Here is a 10,595-nt window from a genome sequence, read left to right as displayed (position 1 = left end):
TGACTCGACAAATTTACGGGGGTGATTCGAGATTTTTGCCCCCTCCGAGTTATGGAGGTATAAATATTTGGCGTTTTGTCGCTTTGCTCTCCGTGTGCTCCGCGACTGCACTTCGAAATTCTATCCGGCGTGGAAACATCGTTAGTTTCTAAATTTATTGTATATAACAGACGTCGGCTACGATTTTCGCATGAATTACTCAGAATTAATTGATTAACCTAACGCCATTATCTAAAATCTCGCTTCCGCACGAGCTTAAAACGGCATCGGCCCACCGAGGAATATAAAAACGTCAGCCCCTCGTGCATCACGGGCATAAAACCGCGGCAAGCCGAGCCACGTATTTTCAGCCCATAACGCAGGCAATTAAACGATCAAAGGCTTTCCTCCCCAGCAAAATTTTTCGAAAGCCCAGAGGCAACGCGCCTTATGCTGGCGTAACAACAACAGCCGGCTCTGTATACACGCTGGCAGCAGCTATACACAGCGCATTCCGCGATAACGAAGGATCCACCCTCGCAAGATAGAGAGACGCAAACGGAAGGCTAGAGAGCGGTATCGAATTGCCGAATATACGGCGATTAATTATAACGATTAATTGTGCGAGCACGGGCGCGACATAATCGCCGCTGTGCATCTCGTTATATAATGCCGTAGAAGGAGGACGCAGAGAAGAGAGGGCGGAGTATGCAAACGCACAATGGTCCCGAGCGCGTACTTTGCGCTAATTATCGGTAACGACCGTAATTATTCTCGGAAAACGCGCGAGCGCCTCCCTTAACGGTCTAACACTCACGCGCGTGCGCGCTGCTCTTTTGCATTCTCGAGAGCGAAGCTTTTCTTGGGGGCGCGAGGCTCTCCGATTTCCCCGCTGGCGATAAATCCATTCATTGTTTTCCGCCGCGCAAGGATAGAGAGAGAGAGAGAGAGAGAGAGAGAGAGAGAGAGAGAGAGAGAGAGAGAGAGAGAGATCCCATAGCCCCCGGCGACGTCTATTCGTTTCTCGCTCGACTCCGCGTGTTTCGCGCTTTATCTCGCCTTTTTCCGGGGCCCGAGTTCGAGAGATAAAGTGGATCGCCGCGGCGCGTCGGTATGCTTTAAATGTGTATCTCTACCGGAATGCGTGGCGCGAGCTCCGACTATTATTATTTCGTCCTTCGTTGCACTAGGAATCAAGCAATCAAGCTGCACTCGGCGATTCATTAGATGTCGCGTCTTCGCTATCAGGGCGTCTAGAGCGAAAAGCTAAACAAAAAAACGACAACGTTTATACAGTCCGTCATTTTCACCCGGGGTAAAAGCTAATTTCATCGTTGCTCGCACGTATAATCCGCTTGGTAAACACTCGTCCCTCGCGAGCCCTGCCGAGCATGGGTACGTATACGTATTCCCCGAAGAGCATTTTTCGATTCGCGCGGCTTTTATTTTGATTTTTTAGCCGTCTATATATGGACAGAGTAGAGGAGAGTGCGGAACAAGCGCGCACACATCAGAGATACAACACCGCCGCCCATCTCTCGCAGCTTCATACACACGCGGCCAAGCCATCAAGTTTTGCTTTGCGCTTTACGCAAATGTAATCGGCAAATTGCGTTTTCGACGAATGCGCCCAGGAGAAAGAGACGGACGCGGCACGAGGGCAGCGAGAGAGAGGATGGACGAGCCTCGCGTGCACGCGTGTGTGTACGTCATACAGGCACACACACGCACTGCACGCGCTCTATACTATCTCTCCCTCCGACGCGAGCCTCTCTGTATATTTTAGCGTCTGTGAATAATCAGCAATCAGCAGCGGCGGCAGCTCCTCTCTCGCTCGGTAACAAACTGCACGGCGTGTACACAGTCGAGAGCAGAGCGAGAGGGTGGCAAAGCTAGACATGCAAATTTACCGCTGCGCGGAGGGGCACAGAGAAGAGGGAGCTGCTGTTGCTGCCGTTGCTGCTGAGCAGCTTTCCCGCGTAGAGCCTAAAGTGCCCAAACTGCGCTCGTTAGCGGTATATATACGAATGACTTTTAGGCGTGTCTCGGCCAATCGTGCCAGTTTTCATAGATTGTAAATTTTTCCGCGAGATCTTTGCTCGATCTCGGGGACATTTGCAAGGCAAAGTATTGGATCATTTTAAATTCAACGCGTAACTGATGTGTAAATGAAGAGCCGAGAATGGGGGGAGTTTTACACTAATGGAACACAATTTCAACACCCCGCGCGATCGCATGAACTAATAACAAAACTGGCATTAAACGAGCAGTATCTTTTAAAAGGCGTGAAGCCTGTAAACGAACATTGCGGTTCTCTGGCAAAGTATCTGCGTGGGATGCTACTCACAGCAATCGGGAATTTACGTTTCCTAAAAGATAATGCACACTGCATGCATTCCCTTCCGGAAACTGCGTGGTTAAATCCAAAGCAAGACGGGTGGAAAAAACAAATTTTAAAATTGCAAAAATCAACACAGGATAAATATATTCACGCGCGTAAAATTCGAACGCGTCAAATCCTCGTCGAAATTTCGACTTTAAAACCTACAAGCCAGGGCACCGATGCATACCGTACAGCGACGTGCAAACGCCCCATGTATCCCAGCGTGCAGTTTTTCACCTCGCGTAAACTGTAGCGCAAACAGGGCGCGCGATCGCTAATTCGCGCTCTGGTCAGTCTGCTGATTGGACAAATCAGCAAGGCGCGTATTTTCAGCAACCGGAGTTGTCGTGTGCGAATCGAAAAACCGGCGAAAATTAACGAGTCCCTTTTTGCGCTGCAGAGCGTCGAAACCACGAGTGTGCGTATCACCATGGGCGACGCTATTTGCATCGAGCGTTTGCTCGCCAGCTCGTGAATCAGCAATGATACACGTTCTTGATCCTACGAATAATTGTCTTATCGCATCAATCAAGGCGTGAAAGAATTCGGTGAATCATCGAAATTTATTCTCATTGAGAGCCGACCTCCCTCGTTCTCGCGAGTATTGGCAAGGGCAAAGGGTCCTCCTGCATGGGCTGCAGGTATCTGTAATTGACAGTCTCTCTCTTTCTCTCTCCTTCTCTCAGCCGAACAACAACACGAGACTCGCGTGGCCTGCAGCATCGGTGGCGGCGGGGAATAATTGTGCCGAACGTTCTTGCCGCGCTCCTCGCACGATCCAAGCCGATGCTGGGGAGACGCGTAATTAGAAGAGCACGCGCACCTACATTTTGCCCATCTAACTTTGGCGCGGATTCCACAAATTTTATGATATTCATTGTTGTATATTATATTGCCACTTAAGTCGTATCCTGTTCGTTCAAGTACGATTTAAAACTGCGGGGTAAAGTGAATAATAAATCAAGCAAACATCTCGTAGTAGGGCATTACAAATCCCCGAGACTGCCTGGTCGGTCATCTCGCTGAGTGTGGGCTGCATACAATTAGCGGTACGGCAGCTGCGCGCGAAAGAGAGAGAGAGAGTGAGAGAGAGAGAGAGAGAGAGAGTGAGAGAGAGAGAGAGCGGAGAATAAGAGTCTAGAGTCGGCTGTATTCGCGTGCACCGGGGAAGAACGGAAGAGTAAGAAAAAAAATCAGAGTAAGCGAGGGCAGTCGTAAAAAAGGCAGTAGAAAAAATTGAACCATGAAATGAAAGGGCATAAAAAACGGTCAGGCCATGAAAATGATCATCATAAAGATATAAAATGAAGAAGGAAAGGCCCAATAAAAGATGATTTACACACGATAGCGACAGAAATCAGTCGAGGATACGTTATGCGCGACGAGCTATATATAATACGCACGGCGAACTCGCGAGAGGAGAAAGTTTCTTCTCTTCGCGGGGAAGCCGAGCAGAAATGATGATGATTTTTAGCTTCGAGCTTATTGAGGGCGAAAAGGGAGGATGCGTGCGTGCGCGGCGGCAGCAAAAGATGAGACATCCCAGATTGTCCCAAGCACTCCAAGTTAAATTCTATCTCGATGTATATGCCACCGTCGATCCGATTGGCCGTGGGTGCGGCCGAAAGCTCTCAAGACTACGAGCAGCTGTTTTGTATTCCGCGGCCTCTCACGTCGCAGATAAAGCCGTCGCGCTCGTTCCGCCCGGGCCTCATTTACATCGGCAATCTACGAGACAGAGAGCAAGAGAGAGGCAGAAGAGAGCAGACGGGGAAGCCCAGGTGAGAGGAGAGAAGGGGACAGCAATCACCGGATCGACCAGATGAATCTTCTTCGTCCTTTCGGAGTGGAAATTAATCAAAGCACGCGGCCAGGATTTATGACCTCTCGAAAAGCTGATTCTTTTTTGCGAGAAGCGCGAGGATGCGGTTCCTCCTCGATAAAACTAGTCAATTAAGCCGAGGTGCCGACAAGCAAGACCATGACGCGGATAAAAATTAATGGATCGTCGTATTTTTCGCAAGAAGCACGATATTTCAAAACTTTACACGCGGTCTTCTCTTATACTTTTGTAGAGCAGAGCCGAGATTGCAGAGGTATTTTAACTTGGGTGTTATATGTAAGATCTCTTGGCAGAACAATTAGGGATGTCAAGTCGAGAGCGTAAGAAGATTTAAAATTCATTGTCCGCATTTAAATGAGTAATAATGGATCTGAAATTCAAATTAAAGCGAATTATAGGTGAGGTATGACATTTTTTAAAGCTCACCTCGCTCGTCTGCACTTGACACAAAAGTTGAGAAGGTGACGAAAATTTCGGAAAAATATGATCGAACATACGAAAAACACCTGCGTGGTTCACCTTGACAGATCTAATTTTTACAGATATACACACGGCTCTATAGGTGACAGATGAAGTAAAATGAACTTATGCCATCTGGATGGGATGACTTCAGAGCAATATGGGGCATTTATTACAAGAGCACGCACTCAAGTCCATGCTGATAGCAATCGATGGCATTGCAACTGACCATCATGTACTGCGAGGAATTTCTTGAGCATCGGTGTCTCTCTTGTAAAAATGAACGTCCTCTGAGTCATCGGCGACTCTAATTACGGCCACAAAAAAGCAATTTCCAAAATACTTCTTCTGCCGAAGAAATAAATCATGTTTTTAATAAAAAATAAATAAAGATAACGCATTCAGAAAGCCTCAGCGATTCCCCAGAGCAAAGCCTCTTGCTCTAAAACTAAATAAACACCTCGACCGAGAACAAAAGCAAAAGGCACAGAAAGAGAAAATAAAGAGAGAGGGAGAGAGTGGCGCATTTGTAGCGAGCCGCAAAATAAAAGCCCGTCGAATGACAAATCGATCTAAAGTGCATTTTCGCACGAGCTCCTCTCACATCTCTTCCTTTTTCCCTCGCGCCCCTATGTACGGCATTTTAATTGCCGCTCGCGATAAAGTCCTTAAGAAATCATTTATAATTCGCGGTATCGGCAATCTTCGCCCGCCGCGCGCGCGTTCTTTCACTTTCTTTCTCTCCTCCTACCCACATACCCATTCGTTTCGTACTATCTATGAAAAGCGCGTCGGCGGGGGACGAGTTGAGGGAAGAAGCGTCTCTCTCTCTCTCTCTCTCTCTCTCTCTCTCTCTCTCTCTCTCTCTACTCTGCGCAGAACTATATACACGAGCTAACGCCGCAAAGTTTGTGCTGCAGGCGGCCGAGTTTAAAGTTGCTTGACAGTCGCGCAACGCGGATTATCGCGATCGCCATAAATCGCGAGCAGCAGCCGCGGGGATCAAAATCCGCGACTTTTCGATAATCCCCTGTTGCTGAACTACTTGCGGCTACGGGCTGCTACGCTCACTTATACATCGTGGGAGGATCTCTTGTCGCGAGAGCTTTTTCGGTTACGCTGCAGCCGAATAGCATCGGGGCTATGGCTTTTAGTAGGGCGAGATTTGTTTTATCGCGATAGTGCAGCTCTGGTTCCACATTTAATTGAGGTTTAAAAGCTTTTTTCTACCTCGAGATCGAGAATTTATGACGCTGTAGAGGATAAGGGGATACAGTCGCCTTCAGACTCTACCGTTTCGCGGAAAATTCGTCGAGCGATACCAATATTGTTTCTACTATACTGTTGTGAGAGTTTATCTGCAATCACTTATACTTATAGCTCGCATCCAGTAGACCTTAAAAACGAGCCGTAAGCAGACAGCATCAGAAGCGATGGTCTTCATCGCGCATTCCCAAACCAGCGGCATCGAGAGTTTTATGGGCTCGGCGGAAGTGAGAGCTGCGCGCAAACTTTTGATGTACTCGCTGCAGCACTGCAAAGCGGAGGGCAGCAGCAGCAGCAGCTGTGACGCCGAGTTACTTACTCCCGCGAAGCCGGTCGAGCAGTATACCTAATACGCTCTTCGTGTAGCGCCGCTGGAAGCTATATATACGAGCCTATCGTTTAAAACTTTTCAACGCGCCGGCCTTTACAATCCACTGGCTGCCATTATCGTTGACGAGAGCATTGCGAAGAGAGGATCTCTTAGAGCGAAGGGGAAAGCCTCGCGTAAAGGAGTAAAAATTAAGAGGAGTAGGAGCTAGCGGCGGCTCGTTATGTTTGTAAGTAGATAAGGGCGACTTTGGTGGGACGCGTGTAAATGCGGCGATTTTAGATCTTCGGTTCGCTTGAAAAATATTTCATATCGCGAAAGCAAAGCTCTGGCGACAGGAACACGAGCGGAAGTTTTCTTATTCGAATAACGTGCGGCGTACTTCGTTTGGCCGGCTCTCTTCTAAACCTTTCATGTTCTCTCTCGCCGTTTCTCTCTCTGCTCTCCCCTCTTGTTTCCTTCCTTATGACCTTCTTTCAACCCTTCTCTTATTTTCGGCGAGCTTAAATTTCCAGGAAGAAGTGCGCACGCTTTTCGGGAAAGCTGTAGATTTAGCGTCCTTAATAAAGTTATATTTTACCCGCTTTTTCGTCGAATTTTTTTTTATACACGTTCATTCGAGCCGGTTCACCGATGAATCACGTTTTTCCAAAAATACATCGCGCGCGCGCGAAAAGCGCTCGTCGACAAAGCCGCCGTTCGCACTCCCGCTATCAGTCAATCAGCATCTGGGGGGAAATTTCTCATTCCACCCGACAACTCCAACTCGCCTCTTAATTCCCTCTTTCTCCTTAACCGCGTCGGAGTCCCTTTTCGCGAAACGCCGAGCGTTCGTTTCTCTATTTACCCCAAACTACGGCTACAGCAGCAGCTGCTGCCGCGCAGCGGCAACGAGAAGTTATTCCGCTCGCGCGAGTGTCCCGCACATTTGTTCCTCTCTCTTTCCTGTCAACTTGCCTCCTTCCCTCTCTGACCTTACTGTAGGTGTATACTGGCGCTGCTACTGGTGTGCCCTAGGGCTGCTGCTACCGCGCTCCTTCTTCTTCTCATTCATGTGTCGTCGTTTCCTTTCGCTCTCGATTCCAGCTTTCTTCGGCGTTCAAGCTCACGTGTGCTCCGTTCGTTTCGTACGTGCGCGTGACTCGTGTAATCCTCGCGGCTCTCTGCTTCTTGCTTGCGTTGGCTCTCCTTTTTTTCTCCTTCGTTCCGCCTGGTTCGCGTTTCGTTTTCTTCGCGAAAATGCTCGTGTGCTGCTGCACGTCCTGCTTTTGTCCGCACGGCCGGACGGCTTGTGACTTCTAATTCTGGCCTCGCTTTAGGCTATTGTGGGTAAATAGGATATGAGAGGCTGACCTATCAGCGCCAGGACCGAATTGGACCCGTGTAATGACGACCTTTTTGCCCGTTAATGTTTATCGTATACGTTCTATGCCGCAGCTATCTCGGGAATTTTCCTTTATTCGGCCCCGTACGCGCACGTCAAGCATTTAACCGTAAGGACGTGAAAGCGTATAATATTTACTCGCACACACGCACACAAACAGAGAGACGGGACTGTAATATTAACAAGGCAGTCGCGACGTCGTTATTATATCGACATGCAGATACGCGCTTCGCGCAAACTAGGGTTCGTTAAATAGGGGATCGAGCATTGAACATAAGTTGGACGTAGCCCCATATTTTATACATACAATTGCACTTAAGTTCCACGTACAATGCCGTGCTTCAAAACTTACTTTCGCAAAGTATTGATAGGTATCCCTGGCTGGCTGGCTGGGGGAACCCCGAGGCTATGTAACTATGTTACACCGAGAGGCGTTCGATTGTAGAACTTTTCGTCCATGTATAAATTAAATTTAATAAAACGTAACGATTCGACGTTTTCCACACGATTAACGTTTCGATCGCAAATTCAAACGAGATTCCAACATTCAATTATCCATGCGCGTATATTATATATACGTGTACCACATGAGAGAGTTCAAAGGCAGCACAGCATTATCCTCTCTCGCAGTTTGCGATTCGCGAGCGGGCCATTATTACATTTTCCCAGCCACCATTCTTCCACTGCGCAGCTCCATCCGTCCTTCATCGACGCGCAGGAAAGATCGAAGAGCAAAAGGCGCAGGCCGAAAAGAGAGCGCGAGGCAAAAGTCGCGTGGGTGGTCGACCGGCTCGCCGCGCCGGCAATCGTTACGATCCGGTCATTTCGCGCGCTGCAGCCGGTAATAATTTCTTTTTCTTCCACCGTTTACGCTTCTCTCGCTTTCTCCCCTCCCCCCTCTCCTCTTCCGGCGCGCACTGTAGATATACAACCAGCCGAAGGCGTTGATTCACGAATCGGGGGAAGGTAATTTTAGGTTCTTTGTGAAGAGTTATAGTACTGGGGTCGCGACGAAGGGTGAGAATTTATTTCCGGTAAATATTTTGGCTCGCCAGCGCGCGGTGAGCCGGTTCTCGTTACGCGCAGCGGAGGCTAAAAATTAACTTCTCGAAAATGCAAATAAAATCCCACGTCGCTCGCAAAACACTCGCACGGGCGAACAATCCGAAGAAAGCGCAGACCGACCGCACAATAATCGCCGCTAGATTAGTTTCTCCCCGGCGACCCATCCTTCCATCCGCGTCCATTTCCCGATCCGCTTTGGCACCCTCTCGAGTCTCGAATCGCAGCCAGTAGTCCTTGCGCACACTTTGCGAAAGCCCGAGAAGCAGCTGCCTCCGGTGTTTCGCGCTCTCGGCGGGCGAAAGTGCCGTTGTTGCCGTAGTCCGCGCGCGCACACGGCAAAAGGAGGTCAAGAAAATACGGCAACGGCGGCAATCGAAGGCCGATATTTTATCTTCGGCTTTGTTTCCCCGCACGTTACCGCTTCTGTTGTGCCTTGCTGGGATTGACTTTTGTCTTTTTTCTCCCCCGCCGGGGCCTTGAAAAGCAGATAAATAATAAACACTGGGGTGAAGTGTTAGTTTGCCGGATTGGCCGAATGAGGAAAGGGCTCTGAGTAAACGGGCTTGTTCGTTTTGTTTTCGGAATTGCATTTACTCTGTTACCAAGCTTTATTTGCGATCTCCTCAATCGACCGTATTTTTATTTTTCATTTTATTTTCAAGATACGAACTCGCAAAAATGAAAAAAATACTCGACGACGAGCAGGCGTGCAAACTGAAAAATCTACGAGATTCCGCCGGAGCGGCACACATAGCATCGCGGCGTAACGAGTCGCTTCATGACTGCTGCAGCAGCGCATCCGCTTCAAAACTCTTCCACTGCCGCGAGAGAGACGACATAAGGATGCGAGCGTACGCTTCGCGTAAGCTGACTCGTTTAAGCGCGGGCCCGAGCACAATTAAGGAGCCGGCGCGCATTTAAGCGAGAGCACGCGAAAGGATCAGAGAGCCGCCGTTAAAATATTCCGCGTTCTGCGCAATTTCGCGAAAAGAAGTTTCTCCCGCGCAACGTAGACGCGGCGAGGAGAGCTGGTAAAAGAGCGAGGCCCTTCACGTAATGTTTCCCCTTCGTTAATGTCTGCCGTCGCGACGCTACTGCGCGCCTTTTTTGCTGCAGCTCTCACTTGAGGGCTGGTATGCCGTCGGGTGGTTAAATTATGGGGTGCGAGGAAATGCTGCCGAGAACTGCGATCTTCATTTAAATTTAATTGGGGAGGGCTGGATGAAGCTTTTCGTGATTTCCGTCTCGCAGTGCTTGCGTTGCTTTCGTACGAACTAAAACTATTTGCGAAAAAAATGGGTGATTGAATAAAAAATGTCCTCCTCGCGATCAAAATTAACTTTTACACCTACGCGCGAGCCCCCAGTCCCTTCATCAGGCGGGAAAAAGCCATCCTCAAAGCACAACATCCCTTCGGCAGCTATAGAGCGCGCACTCATAATTAAATCGTCGACGATACATCGGGCCGGGCGGGGTAGCCGGCTAATGCGACATTGGCAGTAGCAGCAGTCGCTACCAGATCGGCAGCGGCACTCTATATATCTCGCCCTCCTCCCTCTCTCTCCTCTTCAGCAGCTCTAGCCTCGAGGAAAAGGCTGTGCTGCAGTCGCGTCGGCGCTGCGAGCTTCAAGGGCTCAATTAGCGAGCGATAACGAAGGCTCGGTAGCAGTAGCAGCAGCTCGCGAGGGTAAACACGCCTGCCGCCACTTTGACCCTGACAGGTGCACCGCTCCGCGCTCTGCTTCATAAACTCAGAGCCCGGAGCTTTAATGGCTGACCTCCTCTGTGTGTTTCTCGCTTTGCCTGCGCGCGTATTCTACTAAGTGTGCCCTAGCTTCCTCGCCGAACTTTTTCTACCTTTTCCCCCGTAGCTTTGTCCTATCGCGCG

At 49.3% G+C, this 10,595-nt stretch overlaps 1 protein-coding gene across 6 annotated transcripts in view; it reads right to left on the bottom strand.

The window, feature by feature from the left end:
• Positions 1–10,595, bottom strand: part of LOC100121944 (teneurin-m) — a 565,536-nt gene that overhangs the window by 240,996 nt on the left and 313,945 nt on the right. The gene's annotated exons all lie outside the window — the stretch shown is intronic.

This window comes from Nasonia vitripennis, chromosome 1, assembly GCF_009193385.2.
Source record: "Nasonia vitripennis strain AsymCx chromosome 1, Nvit_psr_1.1, whole genome shotgun sequence".
Lineage (NCBI taxonomy): Eukaryota > Metazoa > Arthropoda > Insecta > Hymenoptera > Pteromalidae > Nasonia > Nasonia vitripennis.
The sequence above is the reverse complement of the archived record's forward strand: the minus strand, read 5'-3'. Positions and strand labels throughout refer to the sequence as shown.